This window comes from Pleurodeles waltl, chromosome 7 (assembly GCF_031143425.1).
Source record: "Pleurodeles waltl isolate 20211129_DDA chromosome 7, aPleWal1.hap1.20221129, whole genome shotgun sequence".
Classification (NCBI taxonomy): Eukaryota; Metazoa; Chordata; class Amphibia; order Caudata; family Salamandridae; genus Pleurodeles; species Pleurodeles waltl.
In genome coordinates, this window is record NC_090446.1 from 565,561,412 (window position 1) to 565,588,781 (window position 27,370).

Below are 27,370 nucleotides of genomic sequence, written 5' to 3' on the forward strand. Positions count from 1 at the left end.
AACCAGAGAGAGCCTCAAAGGTCTGAGAATCGCACAGATAATAACAGAGTATCTAGGAGAGACACGATCATGGCATTACTGAAGGATGATGTCAACAAGAAGCAGATTGATGGGATAGATACCAAAAATTTGTGGGAGATGTACCATAAGCGAGGGCTGGACAGAAAGAAGGGCAGCAGGAAAATGAACAAGCAGGATAATAAACTGAGTGAATCGAGGCCAGCCACAGATGCAGGAGGAAGAAAAAGAGAGGGAGAAAAATGTTTCTTCACAAGGCAAAGAGGAAGAAGATTTGGAAAGCGATTGATTAACTATCAAAAACAGGGAAGGAGGAATCTCCTCGCAGATATGAGAGCATATATCCAGACCTGACTTGGGCAAAAAATTGACGGGTTCAAATCAGATTAGGAAACAGGCGAAACTCCAGTACATGGATGGGCTTGTAAAGATAACAGACTGGATGTTGATTTAGAAATTCACTGGAAGCATAAAAAAGTTCAAAGGGCCCTGGCCTTAGTTGACACCGGAGTGGAGGCCCTTTTTATTTATCGAAATCTAAAAAAGTGTACAGGTCAGCACTACACCATCATAAGGTTGGGTGGAAAGCAAATCCCTGCAGTGCAGGCTACTGTTCAAATTAAAATAGGGAGAATGCCAAAAAGAGAATATACTGTTTTGATTGTGCAACTCCTGGAGTATATACTGGGAACTGACATTCTGAAGGGGATGACTTTATACTTGGATGATTGTTGTTATCGGTTTGGATCAAAGAGATACATTTCAGTGGCAACAGTGAGGGTGAGTCATCTGAAGATACCCCCAGTGAAGGTGCCCCCAGCAACCAAGGTGGTTAGTTTGAAACATTACTGATTCCGGGAGGACATGAGGAAATAAGTGAGACTATACAGGAGCTGATGGAGGCAGGTGTGGTGGCTCCAGTCACCGCTGAGGGGAACAATCCTATGTGGCCTGTGCGCGGAGCAGATTGGCGCTATAGAATGACGATTGACTATCACAAATTGAAGAAATAAATGCCCCCTTTGACTGCTGCAGTCCCCAACACCATCACTCTGATTGAAAGAATACAAAAACATTACGGGACCTGGTATGCAACCATTGATGTTGCCAATGCTTTCTTTTCTATAACATTGGCCCCTGAGAGTCAGGAGCAATTCAGTTTCTTGTGGAACGGCAGACAATTCAGAATGCTAACACTCCCCCAAGGGTATGTACATAATCCCACCATTCCTCACTGGCTGGTGGCAGAACACTTGGATGAAGTATCTGTCACTTCATGGGTGCAATTATCTCATTATATTGATGATGTACTGACTAAGGGAGAGACACAAGAACAGGTACAGACTCAATTGGACAGGTTTGTGGAACTCTTGCAGAGCAAAGGGTGGATGATCAATCCAGATAAGACACAAGGACCCTCTCAAAATGTAAAGTTTCTAGGAATTCAGGTCAATAAGGGACATTTAGAGGTGTTGCTGCCGGCAAAACAAAAGATATTAGAATTTGCCACTCCCCGTAATAAGCAGGAGACTAATGCGGTCATTACAACATTGGCGGTAAAAGCCGATTACCGCAGTGCAAAAGACCGACAACACTCCGCCACGGCCGTGGAAATTCGCCACAGCTATTATGACCCACAGCTCGGAATCCGCCAAAATTCAGACACCCACACAAGTCCGCCACACCAAAGGTCAATGATAAACTGGCGATAACAAAACCTCCACCGTCACGGCAACAGAAATACGCCCACACTATCACGACACACGAATCCACGTGGTGGTCTTTCAACCGCAGTATTCCATTGGCGGTACACACCGTCGCGCTCAAAATACACACACTTTTACAAAATACAGCCACATTGGACAATTGGAAATACACACACCTGATACACATACACACACCACTCCCACACACCCAATACAATATAAAACACACACCCACATCACCCACAAACCCCTACAACCAGAATCACTGAGAGAAGGCCAGAGAGAGACACCACACACAACTACCAAGCATCCACAGGCACACAATACCATCACCCACAGAACTTCCACGCACCTCACACAACACACCACTAAATATCACCCCACTTATCACCACAAACACCACCCCACACCTCACCCACACCACCCCATGGCATGGCAAAGACACCCCAGGTTCTCTGAGGAGGAGCTCAGGGTCATGGTGGAGGAAATCGTCCGGGTTGAGCAACAGCTATTCGGAGCACAGGTGCAGCACACCTCCATAGCTAGGATGATGGAGCTATGGCGAAGAATAGGGGACAGGGGTAACGCAGTGGGACAGCACCCAAGAAATAGGGATGACATCAGGAAGAGGTGGAACGACCTACGGGGGAAGGTGCGTTCCGTGGTCTCAAGACACCACCTTGCGGTTCAGCGGACTGGCGGCGGACCCCCACCTCCTCTCCCACAACTAACAACATGGGAGGAGCAGGTCTTGGCGATTCTGCATCCTGAGGGCCTCGCAGGAGTAGATGGAGGAATGGACTCTGGTAAGTCAAATCTTAACTATTACATCCCCCACCCTACCTGCATGCTATCACATACCCCCACCCTCGCCCTCACCCCCATCACTCCAACTCCTCACAAATGTCCCAATATCACAAACCACACATCCCAACACCAAGCCCTGCATGCAATAACAAAGCATGGACATCCATCACCAATGCATGGCCACTGCACATACACATACACCCCCCTAACCCACCATCACACAAGGTCCCACACAGGAATGCAAGCACTGGGGTACACGGTCACCCACCTATTGCACACCATAGCGCACACAGATGTAATAAAACATCCTTTTATACCCCTGCAGGACCCCTACCCAACGTCACCAGTCAGAAGGGTCCACACATGTCCACACCACCAACAGAAGAGGCCTACAGTGATGACAGCAGCTCTGTCCAACTGGATCTAGATGACCAGCCCGGCCCATCGGGGACCTCTGGACAGTCAGTTCCCCTCACACAGTCACAGGCCACCACAGAGCTTCCCCCCTCTGGAAACACCAGCACAGCACCCACCCAGTGGGCCCATACCTCTGTCCCCAGGACACATCAATCAGCAGTGTGTCCACCACTACAAGGAACCCAGGCTAACCCACCACCCCAACAACAACAGGGACCTGGGGGCAGTGGTAGTGGGCACACCATTCAGGGGACAGAGGCCCAGGGAAACAGGGGAACTGGGAGGGCTGCTGTGCGACAGGGGGAGGACAGTCCAAGGGAACCCACTCTCCACGAGGTCCTCTCCAACATCATGGGAGCATACCACCACTCCCAGGAGACGATGGCAACGGTACTGGGCAAGTTTCAGGAGACCCAGCGGCTGCAGGAGGAACAGTATTTGGGCTTCAGGGAGGAACTCAGATCCATCAATTCCACCCTGGGCACCATCGTAGGGGTCCTGAAGGAAGTACTCAACACCAGGAGGGACACTGTGGCACAACAAGGGACCCCTGACACTAGCCTGGACGATGAACTGCCCACCACCTCCGTCGGCGCTAGTGACAGGACTGCCATCCACAGGACCACCACACCAGCACCTCACCCCCTGCAGAGGGAGAACCACCCCGCAAACAGTCCCTGAGATCCAAAACAAAGACAGAGCATGATGCCAATACCCCGCCAAGAAATGAGACCACCCTGAATGTCATCCTTCTCTCCCACTTTGTCACCCTGTCCATCCTCAAGCTGCCCCAGCTCCACTTCCTATGCTCATTTGGGCAATGCACCTGTGAGACTAATATACTGGACTCTGCCATGGACATTCCTCCACCATCACCCCTCACCATTTTACAACCCCCTCCAATATTGAGCACTTAAATAAACACCCTTAAAGCACAAAAGAATCTGGAGTCAGTCTGTGATTTTGAAATAGTGTATTAGCAACCTCAGTCCTTGGCAGGATAAAGCACTTTGGGCACCAAGCCCCCTCCAGAACCTGTGGAGACTGTTATCCACTTGAGAGACTGTGGCTTTGCACTCCCGAGGATAAAGCAGTGGGCAAACCACCCACTAGAGAGACTTGTGAGACTGTGGCGTTGCACTCCCCAGGATAGAGCAGTGGGTAAACCACCCACTAGAGAGACTTGTGAGACTGTGTCTTTGCACTCCACAGGATAGAGCAGTGGGCAAACCACCCACTGGAAAGACTTGTGAGACTGTGGCTTTACACTCCCCAGGATAGAGCAGTGGGCAAACCACCCACTGGAGAGACTTGTTAGACTGTGACTTTGCACTCCCCAGGATACAGTAGTGGGCATGGAGCTCCCTCGTGGAGCAGTGGCGTTGTGTGTAGAACTTGCACTATCTGATTTTTATTGATTACAACCGTTACAATCATTTCCTTTTGTCCTTGCATTCTTCTAGGGGGTGAGAGCGTGTATATGTTATGTTGCTGCATGTATTTGTGTGTATGGTGTTGTGGGTGAGGGTGGGGGTATTGCGTATTGTGTGTGTGTGTGTCACTCTCTTATCCCTCCCACCCTCCCCTGTGTTGTAGGTGCAGTACTCACCGTGGTCGTCGACGGCATCTTTCCTGCCCCTGATACAGAAGGAGGAAGACCAGCATGGGCAGGACGTGTAGTTCGGGCTCCATGGCGTCCTGGTTGTTCGTTAGGTGTTGAGAGGTGAGTGGTTTCCCTTGTGTGTACTGTTTCCGCCGTGCCTTTGATATCGTTGGTTCCGCCCCGGAAAAGGTGGCGGATCGGCCTCTTGTAATAGTGTGGGCAATACATTGTGTTCCGCCTGTCTGTTGGCGGTTACCGCCGCGGTGTTTGTTTCTACTGCCATGGCAGTCGGAGTGTTAAAGTGGCTGTCTGTGTTGGCGGTTTCCGCCATGGTCGTGATTCCATTTTGTTTTCCGCCGGGCTGTTGGCGGTATTACCGCTGTTTTAACACCGACCGCCAGAGTTGTAATGAGGGCCATTGTCTCTTGTTTTGATGAGTATGCATATTACTCCTGACAGAAAGACTGGTTTGTCGTCCCATGAAATCATCATGGGAAAATCCAAGAGATTGCCAACTGTGCCTGCCCTTGTGAATATCATGGATGATTTGGTACTGAATTATTGCAAAGGCCTAGCTGACGTGGTTCGAGTTGTGTCTCATCAGGTTGGACAAGCTAGCGCACAACCGAAACAGGAACTTTGCCATGACCTATGTCCAGACGACTGGGCCATGGTGAAAAAACACATGATGAAATCCAGCTTGGAATCACATTGGAAGAGGGCTCACCAGGTAGTGTTGGTCACTATTGTGAAGTGTGCTGGTCTCTCTAACTGGGTGCACACTAGTTACACTTCCAAAGTGCCAGGTCCCCTAGATAATGCAGCACCTGTCCCTGAAGGGTCAGTTACACTGAGTGAGAGGGATCAAGTTAGACAAGCTGTTGGGACTGGACAATTGGCTGATACAGCATAATTGCAGTCTAAGGGGAGTCTGAGCAAGCCAACAGTTGTGGTTGGTACAGAAGTGTTGAGGCAGAGTCAGCTGGCTTCACAAAGCTTAGATGCTGACGAAGGACCAGATGCTGTAACAAACAAAGTTGTACTTGGAGACAGTTGGTCAAGTGAGCAAACTCTGCCAGCTGTACACGTGCCCCCAATGATTGCGGAGGAAATTAAAGATTCAAGTCAAAGTGACAGTGAGGCAGAGAGTCTTTAGTTTAACAATTCGAATCCAGTTCAACATTCCTGAGTTTGTGGTTGCGTTAGAGCTGAACTTGAAAATCTCATTACGCTTGATGAACAAAGACATTATGGTGGCCATTCTGACATTGGTGGTGAGTGTTAAAGTGGTGGAAATACTGCCAACAGACTGGCGGTAAATACCGCCAAATTATGACCATGGCAGTGATCCCTCCCATAGACAGCCAATGTAACTCACCAACCGCCAGGGTGTTAGCACCACAGACTACAGCAGTAGCTATCAACAGCTCACCATATTATGATGTAGCAAACCGCCAGGATTTCCGGGTCAGAACCAACGCCATCAAAAGCCTGGCAGAAACACTGCACACAAGAGGAAAGACTCACCTTCAGGGACACAGAGGACTCTGCTGGAGCCTGGAACCGGAACTTCAATTTTTTCCGATGCTCTTCTACGCCATGGCCCTCCTGGAACACCAACGCCGACGGAGACGATGACAGTGAGTACAGGGAGGAAAAGGAGAGTGACACACACACACACACAACACACACCATTCACACACACACACCATACACAGAACCAGCTGCAGAGTAAAACCAATGCCACAGGACCCACGTCTAAATTAAAACAAGGACCACAGTGAGAATCAAGGAACACTGTAATTTGATGCCAACATCCACCATATTGTCTATTCGAAAGCAAATGCAGGTGTTAATGTCCAGAATGGGCCAATGGCCAGTCCAAAGTACAGAGTTGGGCACAGTCCAAGGCCCAACTTGACTCCTGACACAATCCGGAATCCACTGTGCAGGGGCATCATGTTGGAAATGGGCAGGCACTTCAGAGGGAAAGGGGGGCACCACAGCTGAAGTGGAGCACATGCCCACTGGTTCTGGAGGGGGCTCCTTGCCCAATTGCCTCTGGTGGGGAGTGTAAGGCCACAGTCTCTGAAGTGGGGAACATGCCCACTGGTTCTGGAGGAGGCTCCTTGCCCAATTGTCTCTAGTGGGGAGTCTAAGGCCACAGTCTCTGAAGTAGGGAACATGCCCACTGTCTCTGGAGGGGGCTCCTTGCCCAATTGTCTCTGGTGAGGAGTGTAAGGCCACAGTCTCTGAAGTGGGGAGCATGCCCACTGGTTCTGGAGGGGGCTCCTAGCCCAATTGTCTCTGGCGGGGAGTGTCAGACTACAGTCTCTGAAGTGGGGAACATGCCCACTGGTTTTGGAGGAGGGTCCATGCACAACAGTCCCTGGAGGGTGGCCTACATGCCCTCTGCTGGAGGTGTGGGCTGCTGTGCCTCTGCTGGAGGTAAGGTCTCCTTGCCCTCTGCTGGTGGAGGGGGCCTCTTGCCTCTCTTTGGTGGTGGAGTGGGAACCTTCCCTTTCTTTGGTGGTGGAGTAGGATCCTTTGCAATCTTTGGTGGTGGAGGGGGATCCATGTGTCTCCTCTTGTGATGGGTCCCTTTAGCCTTTGACATGTCACTGTTGTTCTTGTCTCCAGGGCTAGGAGGTGCCTCCACTGCCCCCGTCTCATATCCCTTGGTTTTCACCACCCTAGTCCTCCCTTTCTGAGGCAGAGGTGAGCTCACAGTAGGAGTGGCAGCCATCACACTCTGGGGCCCCTTTGTGCCCGCAGCTGAAGATTTGATGGGAGCAGTGGCAGACTGTTTGGTTGAGGTGCTGTGCTGGGTTGTTGGGACCCTGCACTTACAGGCAGGACGGGTGGGTGGAGGGGAGGGAAGAGGTCAAGATGGGCAAGGAAAAGCTTCTTAGGGATGTTGGGGCAGGATGTGGAAGGAGGGATGGGAGTGGAGTTTGAGGGAGTTTTTGTCGGAGGTGTACGTCTGCTGGGCTTGGTTGCAGGTGCATGGGCAGTGTGTATGTGTGAGGTGGATGGCTGTTAGGAGTCTGAGTGCGTGCGTTTGTGTCTCCAAGGAGGGGGCAGACAGGGTGGAAGAGGACAAAGGGAATGCGTGGATGGATGTTGTGGCGGTGTCTGCAAGTGAGATGTGTGTGCCGCTTGACGTTGTGATGGTGGTGGTGGCTGTTGATGCAGTGCATGCAGGTGTGAGTGCGGATGTCACTGTGAGGGAGGAGGAAGGGGAGACAGTGGAGGCAGTGGATGTTGTTGTGTGTGCAAGTGTCTGTTGTTTGTTTGAGTGCCTGTGGCCTGAAGTGTGCTGCCTGTGTTTGACTATGCTATTCTTGTGTGATGTTTTGTGTACATGCTTGTCTGTATGTGTGCATGGGATGGGTTGGGGTTGAGGAGACTAGGACTGGGAAGTGGTAGTTGGAGGGGGGACGGTAGGAACAGGGACACTGGTTGCCAGGAGAGAGGAGGCCATAGCCTGAAAAGATCTCTGTAGGGCCGCCAACCCACTGTGGATGCCCTCCAGGTATGCATTGCATTGCTGTATAATGGATGCCAGCCCCTGGATGGCATTCACTATGGTTGACTGCCCTACAGAGATGGATCTCAGGAGGTAATTAGCCATGGACAGGATTACACAAGAAAATAGGGGGAGGGAGGGACAAGGGAGCACTGGTTCAATTATAGCAGCAACACCACAGATGGCATACACATTACCATCACACACAGGGATCAGAATTGAGCACTAAGCATCACAGTGGCATTCCATTGGCTAGGTACCACAGCAATATGTGAGCCAAACACCGCCAACTGCACCCCTCCTGGGACCAACTAAGCCCTGTCTGACATGGAATGCCACCTAGCTAGGTTACAAGATTTAGCAATACACCCATTTACCTTGAGCTGGACCACACAGCAATGTCTGAGCTGGCAATAAGGGGCACCCACTAACTTACACCCACCACCAGGATCCCATGCCAGGCAACAAAATGGTTGTCACGCTCACTGTACTCACCCCCTTGTGGCTGCTGTGCTGCCCTCAAGCGCCCATCCATCTCTGGGTAGGCCACCACCAGTATGCGGGCCATCAGGGGGGTCAGGTTCCGACAGGCACCCCGCCCTCATTGTGAGGCCATCCCCAGCTGGGCCTCTGCAGACTTCCGGGACCAGCGTCTCAGGTCCTCCCATCTTTTCCTGCAGTGGGTGCTCCGCCTGCGATAGACCCCCAGGGTCCGCACGTCCTTGGTGCCACAATCCATTCTTCTGATGGGCGCTGAACTGCAGAGGTAATACAGACAGGAGGACACCATTAACCATACAATCCAGCCTGTCACACATATGGCCACTAAATTACATTTCCATCTCCATTGGCATACACATCACCCGGCGCTCTGGTTGTAGACTGCCACCAGACATACCCCCACCCAAATGACACACTGCCAGCACACACATCTCCATGCAACCTTGTCGTATGCATCGTCCCCATGGTGTACTCACCTGGTGGTCTGGAGGCCCATACAGCTATCCATACAGGGGTAGGACCCCATCCACAAGGTGTTCTAACTCCTCCGAAGTGAAGGCAGGGGCCCTTTCTCCATCACACAAGCCATGGCAAGATCCAGGCACGGGTCACAGCAGCACACACAGTGTAGGTGTTGTCCTGTGGAAAGTCAGGAATCAAGTGAGGTTATAGACAGAAAATGGCGGTCACGTCTGCTGCGGTGTACACTGTCACCGCCGCTGGTGATCCACATTGGACACTGTACTCCATAGAGCCCCAAAATAGCACAGAGGTGCAAGACTGCCTTCTGTCATGACACCCAACGCCGGCAGAGTTACATCACTTCCACCTGCCCATACTTGCAGGACAGGCGGTCGCCATTTTGTGGTGGTGGACGACAATCAGACATTGGAAACTGCGTCATTGCTGTAAATTGTACATACATTGCTATTCACATTGTCCGATTACATACATGCTCAGTTACACTGGGGTGGCGGTTCCATTGTTCAGTTTGTGACACTCTTCTCACTCTTGTGTCCCTTAGATACCTACCACTGCGGAGGAATAGGACGAGGAGGCAAGACCCCATGTGCAGACCCCTTGTGGACTTGGCTACACTGGAGGACAGGCATATAATACTGACCTATAGACTGAACAGGGCCACAATCACAGAGCTGTGTACTAGATTGGAGACTGATCTGATATCAGCTATCCGTCATCCCACTGGGATTCCATCTCTTGTGCAAGTTCTATCAGTGCTCCATTTCCTGTCAACTGGTTCTTTCCAAGTGACAGTAGGCTTGGCAGCAGGAATGCCACAGCCAATGTTCTCAATAGTGCTGGCAAGGGTTTTGTCTGCCTTGCTCAAACACATGTGCAGCTACATAGCTTTCCCCCAAGTGGAAGATTTGGCCACTGTGAAGACTGGATTCTATGGAATGGGACATATTCCTAATATTATTGGGGTGATTGACAGAACACATATTGCATTAGCCTCCCTCACCCACAATGAACAGGTGTTCAGAAATCAGAAGAGTTTCCACTCACTCAATGTGCAAATGGTGTGCCTGCGGACCGGTACATCTCCCACGCCACTGCCAAGTATCCTGGGTCGGCGCATGATGCCTTTGTCCTGAGGAATAGCAGCATCCCAAATGTGATGGCACAATTACAGAGACACAGGGAGCGACTAATAGGTGAGCCTGAGTTCCCACCCAATATATGTCCGTGTATGCCTTCTGGAGTCATCCCCCATGTCATTGTGTAAGCCTAATGTTTGTCCCTCTATTCTTGCAGGTGACTCTGACTACCCAAACCTGTTGTGGCTCCTGACCTCTGTGAGAAATGCCAGGACAGGGGCTGAGAATCTGTAAAATGAGGCATATGGATGAACCAGGTGGATCATAGAACATACCTTCTGCCTCCTAAAGACTAGGTTCAGATGCCTCCATCTGACAGGTGGATCCCTGTGCTACTCCCCTGAGAAGGTATTCCAGATAGTTGTACTATGCTGAATGTTGCACAACCTGGCCCTCAGACGGCATGTGGCTTCTCTGCAGGAGGAGGATATTGGAAATGCCCCTGTGGCAGCAGTGGACACTGAGGACAGTGAGAATGAGGAGGCAGAGGATGTGGACAACAGAACATCAGTAAAACGTCAGTACTTCCAATGACACACAGGTAAGACAGTGGAACTGACCATTCCTCTAATTATTTATGTTTTCTCTGTGGCTGTAGCAGGATGGCAGTCACTCCCTTTGCATCTCAACTGACTGTCACCTATGCCTTCTCAATTTGCAGATGTTGGTGGTGTACTGATGTGATGACTACAGACAGCTACAGGTCATTATTTGTATACTATAACAAAGTTCATGTCAATTGCACAAGATGTAACTGTTAACATAATTGCACATTTTCATCACATAAAGCACTATCACTCCAGTTGTGTTCCAGGGTGTGTCGATTGTAGTGACATTCATAGAAGAAATAGTGCAATGGAATGGGGTGATGGTAGAGGTAAGTCCAGTGTATTGGTCCAGTCTGTTTGTAGCATAGCCCAAGTGTCGAAGCGGCCATAGGAATGGTAGCAATGGCAGTTAAAAATTAGACAAGGTGAGACAGTAGAACAGAAGGGGGGCATTCATGAGGGTCTCATTTCCTGGTGGTGGTCTTCGCAAGTGTCTCTGGCATCTGTCTGGGTCGCAGGGACCATTTGCGGGGTGGTTCAACTTCTGCAAGGGGTGCTGGTGGCCTTTGGGTACTGTGGCAGGACCTCCTGTCCACTAGCTGCAGCAGATGTGGTGGGCTGTTCAGTTGACTGGCTAGTGGAAGGGGCCCGCTGGTGTTCTGTATAGTCCCTCATTATGTTGGCCATATCACCCAGCACCCCTGCCACCATGATGCTGTTGAGGGCCTGCAAATCTTTCCTGATCTCCTGATGGAGTACCTCCTGCAGCCACTGGTTCTCCTGCATGTTCTTAATAATCTGGCCCATCTTGTCTTGAGATTGTTGGTAAGGCCCCAGGACATTAGTGAGTGCCTCCTGGACAGTCGGTTCCCTGGGCCTGTCCTCCCCCTGGCGTACAGCTGTCCTCCAAGTGTCCCTGTCCCCCTGTGCCTGTGTCCCCTGAACAGCGTGCCCACTGCCACTGGCCCCAGAACCCTGATTGTCTTGGAGGTGAGGTGTGGACTGTGGTCCCTGTACAGGTGGGCACACTGCTGATTGATGTGTCCTGGGGACAGAGGTATGGGGACGCTGGGTGGCTGCTGTGGTGTTGGATACTGAGGGGGGGAGGCTCTGTGGTGGACTGGGAGTGGGCTGGGGTGACCGACTGACCAGTGGTCCCTGATGGGGGACTGGATAGTCATGGCACCTCCTCGCCGCTAGGATTGGCTGGGGCACTTACTGTGAATGTAAGTGATGCATTATGCTTCATGTCCGTGACATATTCTACATCCCTAGCTTACCCTATATTGTTGCTGTTGCCCTGCCCCCTTTGTTTGTGTATTTTGATGTACTGTGGGATTGTTAGTTCTCCATGCTGTGCATACATTAGTGGTGGGTATACATGCAGGGCTGGGAGGGCCTCACACACATTGGCATGGCATGCAGGGCTTGGCATTGGGGTTAGTCAAATGTGTAGGTGCACTGTGTGGGATGGAGTGGAGTGATTGGAGTCAGGGTGAGGGGGTAAGATGGCATGCAGGAATGGGGGTGATAGGTAGTAAATATTGACTCACCAGTGTCCAGTCCTCCGGTAACTCCAGTGAGTCCCTCAGGATGCAGTATTGCCAAGACTTGCTCCTCCTATGCTGTCAGCTGTGGGGGAGGAAGTAGGTGTCCACCACCAGTCTGCTGCATGGCGAGCTGGTGCCTTGCTGCCATGGAACGTACCTTCCCCGTAGGTCGTTCCACCTCTTCCTGATGTCATCCCTTGTTCTTGGCTTCTGTCCCATGGCGTTCAACATGTCCACGATTCTTCGCCATAGCTCCATCTTCCTGGCAATGGAGTTGTGCTGTACCTGTGCTCCAAAGAGCTGTGGCTCTACCCTGACTATTTCCTCCAACATGACCCACAACTCCTCATCAGTGAAACAGGGGGTGCCTTAGTGGGGACATGGTTGTTGTGTGGTGTGTGTTGTGCAGTGGGTCTTGAATAATGCGTTGTGGTGTGGCTTGCATGATGGATGGATGGGTGTTAGTGGTGTGTGTAGTTGTTGTTGTGATTTGTGTGGCTATCTCGTGCCTATTTTTCATGTTCGTAAAGAGTAGTGGGTAATGTATGTGTGTGTGTTTTATAGTGCTGTAGGTTGGTGTGTGTGGTGAGAGGGTGTGTGTACCAGTGTCAGGTATGTTATATTAGTTTTGGCCAGTGCTGTGTTGTTTTGTATTTGGGTGGCCATTCTGACCGCACCGGTGTGTACCGCCAATCATTAACCACTGTTGAATGTCCACCGTGGTGATTTGTGGGTCATAATGTGGTGGACGTTGTTTGTTGGCGTAACGGTATAGGTGTTCATCTGACACTTTACCACTAAACTTTGGTCTGGCAGATATGTGTTTGTGGCAGTATTCTGTCGGTTTCGTGTGTGTATGTCATAATATGGCAAACGGATGTCCGCCTCTGCAACGGTATGTTGATGGTAAGAGGGATTTACTGCCAGTTTCATAATGAAGGCCTATATTTTGGAAGTGATTACAAGTGACTACGAGCTGTGCTTTCATTAGAGACATTTGAACTTTTATTTGAGGCTTTTTAAACATTTGCTCATAGAAAACACTTGATGAACTTTCAAGAAGATCAAGGAACATTTTGTATATAATTTGAAGTTTTTGGAAAAGAGATTATTTAGATTTGTTTGCTTTGCTCCAAAATAATAAAAACGACTGAAAGAGACAGTTGATATTTTTGCTTTCACATTTGTATTTTTGATTTCTGCATTTTTAAATTTCTGGCCTGAAATTAGCGAACTCATGGAGTCTAGTGGATACATGTGTAGGATCAATAAGTTGTAACAGTCATAATGATTATATTATTGCTTATTGGATTGTGTTTACCAACACCTAGTAGTTCAAAGAAGGTTAAATCAATAATTGCCCGAGGTTTGCAAACCCCATAGCAAATCAAAAGTCTTTGCTGAATGAGAAAGAGTTGCGTGCAGATGGATCCAGAGGTGATTTGTCTAGGAATGTTTATTACAAAATAATAAATGAGTATGTATAAACAAGGGACGATACAGATTGTTATGTGGGCACCTTGTTGCCTTCATCAGTGAATGAAGGAATTGATTATCACAGTATACCCTTAACCTATGGAATTTCCTGTAGCCATTGCTAACATTTTTATATCAGAAGGAATATTATCGATAATATTACTCAACCATGATCTTGTTTTCTCGATTGTCCCTATTATGAATCATTTGAGCAGCATGGAAAAGGTGAAAACATTGCCACAGCGGGAGGTTTCTTTGAACCAACCCTGAAATTTGGTACAACTTTTTTCCCACAGAAACAACCTGATCTGTATTCTTACTCCAGTAGAAATGGAATTCATTAGGCAAGTTGAGGACAGAAGAAGATGAATGAAAGCTAAAGTAGAAAAGGAAATACTGCTACCAAGTTGGGAAAAAGAAAAAAAGATTCTTAGCATTAGATTGGCAACCTGTAGCGAAATTATGTGTATAAAGAAGCAAGTCAAAGACTGACACACTTTTTGTAGGGACTAGTGAATCTAGACATATTTTCGTTTAAAAGTGTGTTGGCATTTATGTTGAATGGACAAGACCCCACCATACCCGGTTTTTATTTCATTTGTGGGAAAAACTGGTGTTACAAACTGCTGAAAGACTGCTATGGTACATGTTATCTAGAAGTAGTCTTTCCAAAGATTTAATAAGGGGAGCATTTTAATGATTGTGCATGGGCTGAGAAGTCAAACTCTTGAATCAAGAGAGATGCCAGTGCTTCAGAAGTAGTAGGTGATATTTTTGGTGCCATAATTCCATCAGTGAGTGTAATATTGAATGATCACACGATAAGGAAGTTATTGACTACAGTAGATACGCTTTCTACAGATACAGCAGGTGCTTTTTTGTTAGTTGACAGAGAAATTGTTGCCTTAAAATCAATGACAAAAGAGGGTGGAGTTTGCAAAATGTTACAAGTCCAACATTGATGGACCTTTATTCCTGATAATAGTAAGGAGTTGAGGAAATATATTTCAAACATGACAGAATTGGAAAAGGAACTGAAGGAGTTAGAAGCGAAAGGTGCCTGGGAAGCAATAGGTAGTGGTTTTTCAGCAGTTGCAAAGTGGTTTAGAATTTTAGAAAAAGGACTTATTGAAACCATCATGAGACCTATATTGATAATAGCCCTAAGTGTCTTAGTTGCAGTTGGTCTTTATAAGTGGATCAAAAAGCTGAAAGAAGTCAGAGCAAGGAGATTGGAAAGAGAAGAGGGTGTTGAGATGGAGACTGGGCAATGCATATATTACAGTGAGCAGTTAGAGGAGTCTTGGAATGACCTTTGAAATTTTGAACTGTCTGATTGAAAATGAGACATTGATGTTCATGTGATGGCCTGATTTACCATCAGAGTGGGGACTGATGTAGCAGGAATTTTAGTACTGCCCCTGACTTCACAGTGATCATCTATATGTGACAATTAGTGTGCATTCCCTGTAGGCCAGTAGTTGAAAGTGATGTGGTGTAGCCTTAAAATTTCATGTCTAACAAATTAACTTATTTTCATGTTATAATTCATGATGTTAATTAACAGTCTGCATTAAAACAATAAGACAATTCAAAAGAGTAATGTCATAAATGTTACATGTAAAAGTTGAAATTTGTCTCTCTGTGTCGTTACATGAATGGGCGAACAGAATACTTTCATTGTAAAGCTACTGTAGCAAGAACACTGGCAAAGTTTATTAATATTGAATTCATAATTTGAATGTTATATGCATATTAATTGCATAAATGTATGTGCTATTTAATTTAATTTGTTTAGCCTAAGTGAGGCCGGCAAGGCCCTATTTTCTTGATTGAGCAGAAAATGTTTAGTCATTCATATAATGTGAACTTTTCTTTAAGACTTCATTCCCATGAGATGCTAGCTTGGTAATAGATGCCCTATTGTTTGACACATAAGGCATTATTACGAGTATGGCGGTGTTTTGGCAAGACAAAAAACAGCTAGATTTCAGAAACTGCCAGGACATGGGAGGACGGAAAAGAGTCAGCCCCACCATCAGCCCAACAAAAATCCACACAACAGATTACGATCCGCAAATCACAACAGCTGTTCTTCCATTGTGGAAAAACATTGGTGGTGCGAACCGCAGCAGTCTTAACTCACACCAAACTGAACACAACACCACATTGGATAGTTTGAATACCCCAGACCTGACACACATCCTCACACCTGACACACCTACACACTCCACTATAAAACAGACCCCTATACAACCCACAATCCTTTGCAACCAAAATACCACACACAGCCACAGACAAGCAACAGTTTGAAGAGAAACAAAAAGCAAAATTAGATACCCATTTACATTTCACTACGCAGAGATCACACAGCTGCACAACATACACAACACACATTTTACTACCACACACAATCCACAACAAACGTCAGCCACTCACATCACCTACACCTCAAAATGTACCTTTTTCTGCAGTCTTTTTTCTTTGAACACTACAACACTGTTTCACCACCAATACCATGTCCCCAAAAAAGCACCCATGTTTCACAGATGAGAAGTTGAAGGTCATGGTGGGCGAAATTGTTAGGGTAGAGCCACACCTGTTCTGAGCACAGGTCCAGCAAACGTCAATTGCCAGGAAAATTGAGTTGTGGCAAAGAATAGTTGCCAGGGTCAATTCTCTAGGCAGTTATCCATGCACAAGGGAGGACATCAGGAAGAGGTGGAACGACCTCAGGGGGATGGTATGTTCCATCACATCCAGGTACTAGCTAACGGTAATGAAGACTGGCAGTGGGCCCCACCCTCCTCCCCCTACTTTCACATCTTGGGAGGAGAAGGTCTTGGACATACTGCATCCTGATGGCCTGACAGAAATACCTGGGGGAGTTGAGTTGGGTAAGATCCCACAAACTCCATGTCACCCAATTGTCATGTCCTGCATGCTCCCTCACCACCTTAACCCACCACAATTAACATACCACCCACTACACCTCTGTCCAAATGTTCGTATACCCCTCTCTGGCATGCCACATGTCCACTAAACTTACCTGGCTCCACAGCCCTTGAGAATGTCACATGAAGTACAGGCAACTCCTAGCACTACTACTCCCAGAATGCAATATCCCACCATTGTGAAAATCTGATCAGTTCACCAAATATGAGATGTCATGCATGTGAAACTAATTACCAATCTAACCCAACTTGTATGGACAAGTGTGAAATAGTAAATGCCAATGACAGCAATGCAATGACCCACTCCCCCTATAATCACAAGCAAAACACAGCAATAGCTGAGTGCCTGTAATGCTATCTCTATTTAACCACTGATTCTATCTTTGATTACTGATTCCATTTTGTGCTTAGCTTAGCTTCAAATGCTGCCACATCAGGGTTGGAAGTATTTTTTCACGCACAGCTTGTTTTCTACATTGAACATGTTTCCGCTCTTCTCACCAGAGCAGGGAACATATTGTGGGGGATGCGGAGGTGATAAGAGTGTACCAGGATGAGAATGTTTATAGCAGAGAAAGGTACGCTCTGTCATGGGGATGCACATTGGGATCTGGCCAGTTCTTTTGTGTGTTTTCAACAAAGCAATTTCACAACTTACTTGAAGGAAGGGGGAAGGTTACCAGAACCTTGCGTTTGTTTAATGTACATAAGGTGGGAAATCTTGGCGCTGAGGTGGAAGGAACTCATTTTGAGGGTAGACGCACTGCTCAAAAGTCCCATTGGGGAATGTTTCCCCTGTCTAGGCTGTCCAGGGTTCCACAACTTGACGTTGGCAAGGACGAGGAATATGTTGGATTCAATCCCCATGATGATGCATTTTTAATTCTTAGTTATCTAGCTTTGCTGTGTGAATGCATAAATATATATATATATAAACACTGCATACAAATTCATTGTTGATGTATTGCACTTTTTCTGCCTATTATTGTTCAACTGCAGTGATTATTTTAGTATCTGCATGTGTTTTGCTGCATTCAAGTTAAATTCTCACGTTAGTATTCTTGTATGTCCTCGTTTGAGATCTGGGAAGTGCCTCAATAAATTCATTACTCAGACTAAGAGTACTGCATTCTTTAGCCTTGTTCCCTTTTAATTTGAAGCTAAACAGAATAATGTGGCGTAGTCGTTTATTGGATACAAAGTGAAATATTTAATTGTGAAAAATGTTTGGCAAAGAGTCAAAGGCAGTTTCCCAGGTGCCAAATAACATACCAGGGTGGGAAAGACCCCCTATTATATATTTGCAAATTAATGGTCTTGTGGAGAAGAATTATGTGAAAACTGGGTTGGATGTGTTATTGATGCTGAACCAAAAAATAGTTTTACTCTGTTTGCAGAAAGTGCCAGTAGAACAGGGATGCTATTTATCTATTTTAGGGAGATGGGGCTGGATTCTGTTGTCTGCATATAGGAAAATGCATAAAACGTATGCACAGTTAGACCAAGAAAATCAGCAATTGGAGAGGCAGTTAGTTGACTCTAGAAATAACATAACCATGCAGGCTTGTCAGAATAAGTTATTGCAAGATAAAATAGATACTGTCGCAGATATGGCAGCCGTTCCCATTGCCCAATACAGATATCATAAACGTAGGGGTAGAGTCAATCAAAAGAAAGTTCATTTAGCTATTGCTAAAGCAGCAGGCTTAAATTGAGGGACAGAAAACTGGGACGCTAATATCTGGGATTCCATAGATTTTTCCAATTCCACTGATGAGTCATTTGAAAAAGATGGGGGCCAGCTTGAGCCAAACGAACAGAAAGTGATTTGTGCACAGCCTATATTTAGACGGAAAATACAGGGCACCTCACAAAACCGAGGGGCGGGGTTGAAATGCACTCACTAGAAGATTATACATAATAGGAAGTCAATGATATCATAGACAGATTCAAGCAGAGATCTGGCAAAACATTACTTATATGGATGGTGTGATTATTTGCACAAGAGCCTCTGGAGTAATGTTAGATATAGGAGACACTCCTAAGTTTTGTACTCTTTGCACTGACCCCATAATACAGGAGCAATTTAGGGATTAATAGGATAACCAACAAATCACCCTACTGTAGCTAGCTGTAGTGGTGTGCAACCATACGCACGGACCTCTCTGTGTCAGTATAAAATACAATTATTTGCCTTGCTCCTCCAGCTTACAAGCAGGTAATAATGACTCTCCTAATTCATCAGACATAGCAGGCATTGAAAGATGTACTGGAGGCGGTTCGTGAGTTAGGAGAGCTTGGAAACTGGATAAAACCAGAGAGAGCCTCAAAGGTCTGAGAATCGCACAGATAATAACAGAGTATCTAGGAGAGACACGATCATGGCATTACTGAAGGATGATGTCAACAAGAAGCAGATTGATGGGATAGATACCAAAAATTTGTGGGAGATGTACCATAAGCGAGGGCTGGACAGAAAGAAGGGCAGCAGGAAAATGAACAAGCAGGATAATAAACTGAGTGAATCGAGGCCAGCCACAGATGCAGGAGGAAGAAAAAGAGAGGGAGAAAAATGTTTCTTCACAAGGCAAAGAGGAGGAAGATTTGGAAAGCGATTGATTAACTATCAAAAACAGGGAAGGGAGGAATCTCCTCGCAGATATGAGAGCATATATCCAGACCTGACTTGGGCAAAAAATTGACGGGTTCAAATCAGATTAGGAAACAGGCGAAACTCCAGTACATGGATGGGCTTGTAAAGATAACAGACCGGATGTTGATTTAGAAATTCACTGGAAGCATAAAAAAGTTCAAAGGGCCCTGGCCTTAGTTGACACCGGAGTGGAGGCCCTTTTTATTTATCGAAATCTAAAAAAGTGTACAGGTCAGCACTACACCACCATAAGGTTGGGTGGAAAGCAAATCCCTGCAGTGCAGGCTACTGTTCAAATTAAAATAGGGAGAATGCCAAAAAGAGAATATACTGTTTTGATTGTGCAACTCCTGGAGTATATACTGGGAACTGACATTCTGAAGGGGATGACTTTATACTTGGATGATTGTTGTTATCAGTTTGGATCAAAGAGATACATTTCAGTGGCAACAGTGAGGGTGAGTCATCTGAAGATACCCCCAGTGAAGGTGCCCCCAGCAACCAAGGTGGTTAGTTTGAAACATTACTGATTCCGGGAGGACATGAGGAAATAAGTGAGACTATACAGGAGCTGATGGAGGCAGGTGTGGTGGCTCCAGTCACCGCTGAGGGGAACAATCCTATGTGGCCTGTGCGCGGAGCAGATTGGCGCTATAGAATGACGATTGACTACCACAAATTGAAGAAATAAATGCCCCCTTTGACTGCTGCAGTCCCCGACACCATCACTCTGATTGAAAGAATACAAAAACATTACGGGACCTGGTATGCAACCATTGATGTTGCCAATGCTTTCTTTTCTATAACATTGGCCCCTGAGAGTCAGGAGCAATTCAGTTTCTTGTGGAACGTCAGACAATTCAGAATGCTAACACTCCCCCAAGGGTATGTACATAATCCCACCATTCTTCACTGGCTGGTGGCAGAACACTTGGATGAAGTATCTGTCACTCCATGGGTGCAATTATCTCATTATATTGATGATGTACTGACTAAGGGAGAGACACAAGAACAGGTACAGACTCAATTGGACAGGTTTGTGGAACTCTTGCAGAGCAAAGGGTGGATGATCAATCCAGATAAGACACAAGGACCCTCTCAAAATGTAAAGTTTCTAGGAATTCAGGTCAATAAGGGACATTTAGAGGTGTTGCTGCCGGCAAAACAAAAGATATTAGAATTTGCCACTCCCCGTAATAAGCAGGAGACTAATGCGGTCATTACAACATTGGCGGTAAAAGCCGATTACCGCAGTGCAGAAGACCGCCAACACACCGCCACGGCCGTGGAAATTCGCCACAGCTATTATGACCCACAGCTCGGAATCCGCCAAAATTCAGACACCCACACAAGTCCGTCACACCAAAGGTCAGTGATAAACTGGCGAAAACAAAACCTCCACCGTCACGGCAACAGAAATACGCCCACACTATCACGACACACGAATCCACGTGGTGGTCTTTCAACCGCAGTATTCCATTGGCGGTACACACCGCCGCGCTCAAAATACACACACTTTTACAAAATACAGCCACATTGGACAATTGGAAATACACACACCTGATACACATACACACACCACTCCCACACACCCAATACAATATAAAACACACACCCACATCACCCACAAACCCCTACAACCAGAATCACTGAGAGAAGGCCAGAGAGAGACACCACACACAACTACCAAGCATCCACAGGCACACAATACCATCACCCACAGAACTTCCACGCACCTCACACAACACACCACTAAATATCACCCCACTTATCACCACACACACCACCCCACACCTCACCCACACCACCCCATGGCACGGCAAAGACACCCCAGGTTCTCTGAGGAGGAGCTCAGGGTCATGGTGGAGGAAATCGTCCGGGTTGAGCAACAGCTATTCGGAGCACAGGTGCAGCACACCTCCATAGCTAGGATGATGGAGCTATGGCGAAGAATAGGGGACAGGGGTAACGCAGTGGGACAGCACCCAAGAAATAGGGATGACATCAGGAAGAGGTGGAACGACCTACGGGGGAAGGTGCGTTCCGTGGTCTCAAGACACCACCTTGCGGTTCAGCGGACTGGCGGCGGACCCCCACCTCCTCTCCCACAACTAACAACATGGGAGGAGCAGGTCTTGGCGATTCTGCATCCTGAGGGCCTCGCAAGAGTAGATGGAGGAATGGACTCTGGTAAGTCAAATCTTAACTATTACATCCCCCACCCTACCTGCATGCTATCACATACCCCCACCCTCGCCCTCACCCCCATCACTCCAACTCCTCACAAATGTCCCAATATCACAAACCACACATCCCAACACCAAGCCCTGCAAGCAATAACAAAGCATGGACACCCATCACCAATGCATGGCCACTGCACATACACATACACCCCCCTAACCCACCATCACACAAGGTCCCACACAGGAATGCAAGCACTGGGGTACACGGTCACCCACCTATTGCACACCATAGAGCACACAGATGTAATAAAACATCCTTTTATACCCCTGCAGGACCCCTACCCAACGTCACCGGTCAGGAGGGTCCACACATGTCCACACCACCAACAGAAGAGGCCTACAGTGATGACAGCAGGTCTGTCCAACTGGATCTAGATGACCAGCCCGGCCCATCGGGGACCTCTGGACAGTCAGTTCCCCTCACACAGTCACAGGCTACCACAGAGCTTCCCCCCTCTGGAAACACCAGCACAGCACCCACCCAGTGGGCCCATACCTCTGTCCCCAGGACACATCAATCAGCAGTGTGTCCACCACTACAAGGAACCCAGGCTAAGCCCCCACCCCAACAACAACAGGGACCTGGGGGCAGTGGTAGTGGGCACACCATTCAGGGGACAGAGGCCCAGGGAAACAGGGGAACTGGGAGGGCTGCTGTGCGACAGGGGGAGGACAGTCCAAGGGAACCCTCTCTCCACGAGGTCCTCTCCAACATCATGGGAGCCTACCACCACTCCCAGGAGACGATGGCAACGGTACTGGGCAAGTTTCAGGAGACCCAGCGGCTGCAGGAGGAATAGTATTTGGGCTTCAGGGAGGAACTCAGATCCATCAATTCCACCCTGGGCACCATCGTAGGGGTCCTGAAGGAAGTACTCAACACCAGGAGGGACACTGTGGCACAACAAGGGACCCCTGACACTAGCCTGGACGATGAACTGCCCACCACCTCCGTCGGCGCTAGTGACAGGACTGCCATCCACAGGACCACCACACCAGCACCTCACCCCCTGCAGAGGGAGAACCACCCCGCAAACGGTCCCTGAGATCCAAAACAAAGACAGAGCATGATGCCAAGACCCCGCCAAGAAATGAGACCACCCTGAATGTCATCCTTCTCTCCCACTTTGTCACCCTGTCCATCCTCAAGCTGCCCCAGCTCCACTTCCTATGCTCATTTGGGCAATGCACCTGTGAGACTAATATACTGGACTCTGCCATGGACATTCCTCCACCATCACCCCTCACCATTTTACAACCCCCTCCAATATTGAGCACTTAAATAAACACCCTTAAAGCACAAAAGAATCTGGAGTCAGTCTGTGATTTTTAAATAGTGTATTAGCAATTACAGTGACAAAATGCTCTTTCAATTGTAATGTCAACATACCTATGTCACACAGCTCTAGTGCATGAGGAAACACAGCAGATGTCACACAGTGGGACCCACATCTGTGAAATCGTAAGGGAAAGTGACAACTCAGTGACCATATACTGGGTGAAAACAACAGACAGTAGAGAGGTAGTAGTGTTAAAGTACATGTAGTAGGCAGGTTTGTCTTCTTACCTGTGTCTCACTGGAAGTATTGCAGGATCACAGAGGTCCTGTGGTCGATGTCCTCTTCTTCTGCTTCCTCGTCTTCACTGTCCACAGGCTCCACAGCTGCAACAACACCGCCATCTGGACCATCCTTCTGCAGAAAAGGCACCTGTCGTCGCAAAGCTAAGTTGTGAAGCATACAGCAGGCCACGATGATCTGGCACACCTTCTTTGGTGAGTAGAACAGGGATCCACCTGTCATATGGAGGCACCTGAACCTGGCCTTCAGGAGGCCGAAGGTCCGCTCTATTATCCGCCGAGTTCGCCCATGGGCCTCATTGTAGCGTTCCTCTGCCCTTGTCCTGGGATTCCTCACTGGGGTCAGTAGCCATGACAGGTTGGGGTAACCAGAGTCACCTGCAAATGGCGAGGGACAACTGTTAGACACACACTAACCTGTAGGGATATCCCCAGACCCAAACAACCATTCCCACTGACTTGGTTCCAGGTGCTCACCTAATAGACATACACAGTGCCTCTGGAGGTGACCCATCACATAAGGGATGCTGCTATTCCACAGGATGTAAGCGTCATGCACTGAGCCAGGGAATTTGGCATTCACATGGGAGATGTACTGGTCTGCCAAACACACCATCTGCACATTCATGGAATGATAACTCTTCCGGTTTCTGTACACCTGTTCACTCCTGCGGGGGTACCAAAGCCACATGTGTCCCATCAATGGCACCTATGATGTTAGGGATATGTCCCAGGGCATAGAAGTCACCTTTCACTGTAGGCAAATCCTCCACCTGAGGAAAAATGATGTAGCTCTGCATGTGTTTCAGCAGGGCAGACAACATTCTGGACAACACGTTGGAAAACATAGGCTGGGACATCCCTGATGCTATGGCCACTGTTGTTTGAAATGACCGACTTGCAAGGAAATGGAGTACTGAAAGCACTTGCACTTGAGGGGGATTCCTGTGGGATGGGGGATAGCTGACATCAGGTCTGGCTCCAGCTGGACACACAGTTCTAGGATTGTGGCACGATCACGCCTGTAGGTGATGATCACATGTCTTTCCTCCATTGTCGACAGGTCCACCAGCGGTCTGTACACCGGAAGATGCTGCCATCTCCTCACGTGTCCAAGCGGACGGTGCCTATGAAGGACAACAGCGAGCACAGAGTCAACCAACTCAGAGGCACGTACCCACAGCTTACAGAAAACAAGAATCATAATCTGAAATTTGGCCTGCATGAGTGTTGAGGCAAGGCTTAGGTATGTGTGACGCAGTTAAAAATTAAGCCATGTGGGCCCTTCAAATGGCGCCTGCCTGACCTGTAAAGTGGGACAATGGGATGTGATGTAACTGCGCTGGCATTGTACACCGTCGTTGTAGGGGGTCAAAGACCGCGGCGCGATCCTGCATTGGTTAACATTGGACCCTATGGGTCCCAGGATCCAATGACTATGTACGCCGGCGGTGACGGTACGCACCGCCGCGGACGTGACCGCCATTTTCTATCTGTTCAATCACTCGATACCTGATCTTTGACAGGAGAGGACCTACACTGCAAGTGCTGCTGCGACCTCAGTCTGGAAGAGACAATGGCTCGTGCGTCTGGGGAAAGGGCCCCTGCCTTCACATTGGAGGAGTTGGAGAAACTCGTGGATGGGGTCCTCCCCCAGTACACGCTACTTTATGGTCCTCCAGAGAAACAGGTATGTACACTGGGAGCATGCTGTATGGGCTATGCCTGTGTGGAGTGGGGTGGATGAAAGATGGGGGGGGGAGATTGAGGCGTGCATGAAACGACGGTGAGTGCATGTGCCACATGGCAAGGGTAGGGATAGGAGCCAATGACTGTGACGGTGCAGTTGGTAATAACTTTTCTTTTCCCCCTCTACAATTCATGTAGGTCAGCGCCCACCAGAAAAAGGATATTTGGCGTGCAATCGCCAAGGAAGTCCTGACCCTGGAGGTCCACCACAGACGGAGCACCCACTGCTGTAAGAGATGGGAGGACATTCGCCGCTGGAGCAAGAAGACGGCGGAGGCCCAGCTGGGGATGGCCTCCCAACGTGGGGGGGGTGCCCGTCGCACCATGTTCAGGATCCTGGCGGTGGCGTACCTGGAGTTGGATGGGCGCTTGACGGCATCACAGCAGCCACAAGGGGGTGAGTACACTCTCATGCTGCTGATTTTGCGCGCAGTGGAGGTGTCTGGGTTGGGGAGGTGGGCTGTGGGTTTCCCTAGGCCAGGGCGAGTGTGCTAGTTAGGTCCCCTTGTTCTGGCAAACCCTGTGGCACCCCACCTGTTGACAGTGCCAAGTTCACCTAGTCAGGCTCCTGTGTCATCCATGTGTGCAGATATCGGCCATAGCCTTGTAGGCCATGTCCCAGGGATTGAACAGTGGAGCCCAAGTGCGCGGCGTAGTGCAGGGGGCTTCTGTGTCTGTTGTGTCCGCCAACGGTAGCGGTAATGCATGCACTCAACATGTCTTTCTTCTGTCGTCGTCCCCCTTTTTGTGGTCTCCCTGTTCTTGTGTGCATTAGCATCATCAGGCGGAGGAGCAGTGGCACCGGAGCAGGAGGGAACTGCATCCCACATGGCCCTGGAGGGTAAGACTACGGACTCGGAGTTCACCAGTGGGACAGAGGGCGAGGGGAGCTCCACGGCGGGGACAGGAGCTGACACCAGTGACACAGACTCGTCTTCTGATGGGAGCTCCCTTGTGGTGGCGGCAACATCTGTGCCCCCGCACCTACAGATGCAGCTGCCTCCCCCCTACCAGCACTGCCCTCCCAGCAGCCCCTCAGCCATTTCCCCGTGCCCGCTCACCCAGGAGGGTGGGCATCACCTTCGCCCCAGGCACCTCAGGCCTTGCCCCAGTCACCCCTGCTGCCACCAGTGAGGAGGCCATTGACCTCCTCAGGTCCCTCACTGTTGGGCAGTCTACCATTTTGAATGCCATCCAGGGTGTACAAAGGCAGTTGCAACAAACAAATGCATTCCTGGAGGGCATTCATTCAGGTCAGGCGGCCCTTCAGCAAGCTTTTCAGACTCTGGCCTCAGCACTGATGGCAGCCATTGTCCCTGTCTCTAGCCTCCCCCCTCCAACTTCCTCCACCCAGACCCAATCCCCTCTACCTCAGCCTATCCCAAGCCCACCTTCAGACCAGCATGCACACACCTCAATACAGAAGGGAAGCTCAGGCAAACATAAGCACCACACATCCCACAGGCACTCACGCAAGCATCACACACATGCAGACACACCAACATCCACTGCCTCCACTGTGACCCCCTCCTCCTCATCTCCCTCCTCCCTCTCTGTCTCATCTCCACTATCACTTGCATGCACTACATCTACAGCCACTACTTCCATCACCAGCACACACACCACCACACCCCACTCACGTGCAGTCACCACCCCCACTACCATTCAAACGTCCCCTGTGTCCTCTACCAGTGTGTCTGTGACGCCCCCTCCCAAGATACACAAACGCAGGCACACACCCACCCAACAGCCATCCACCTCACAACAGCCTCCAGCGCATGCACCTTCACCCAAAGTCACCAAACAAACACCTCCTACAACCACAACCTCTTCCTCCACACCCAAACCCCCTGCAGCTACCCGTCCCAGTGTTCCCAAGAAACTTTTCCTGGCCAACCTTGACCTCTTTCCCTCACCTCCCCCACCCCGTCCGTCTCCTAGGGCCCGACTCTCCAGGTCCCAACCTAGCACCTATCCACAACATCTCTGGACCAGTGGTGCCTGTAGTCACCGGAATCTGGAGTGCACCGGCCACCAGGGCAGCCAGTGTGGCACGGAGCCACAGCACGGACAGTCCCCCACCTGTCAAGCATCAAAAGTTGGCCAGTGCTGGCGGGAGAGGGGGAAGACTCCAGCCACCAAAGCCGCTCCCAGGGTTACAGGTGGGAGTGTGGAGTCAGCTGCGACACCTTCCAAGGTGGGGAAGGCCCACAAGAAAGTCAGCAAGTCTGGGAAGAGCAGCATGGCGGAGAAGACCGCCATCATCCCCGCTGCCCAGGAGGCCACTGCCACCCGCCCAGCTGCCCAGGAGGCCACCGCCAGAACCAGCCCCGCTGCCCAGGAGGCCACCGCCATCATCCCCGCTGCCCAGGAGGCCACCGCCACCCGCCCAGCTGCCCAGGAGGCCACTACCATCAT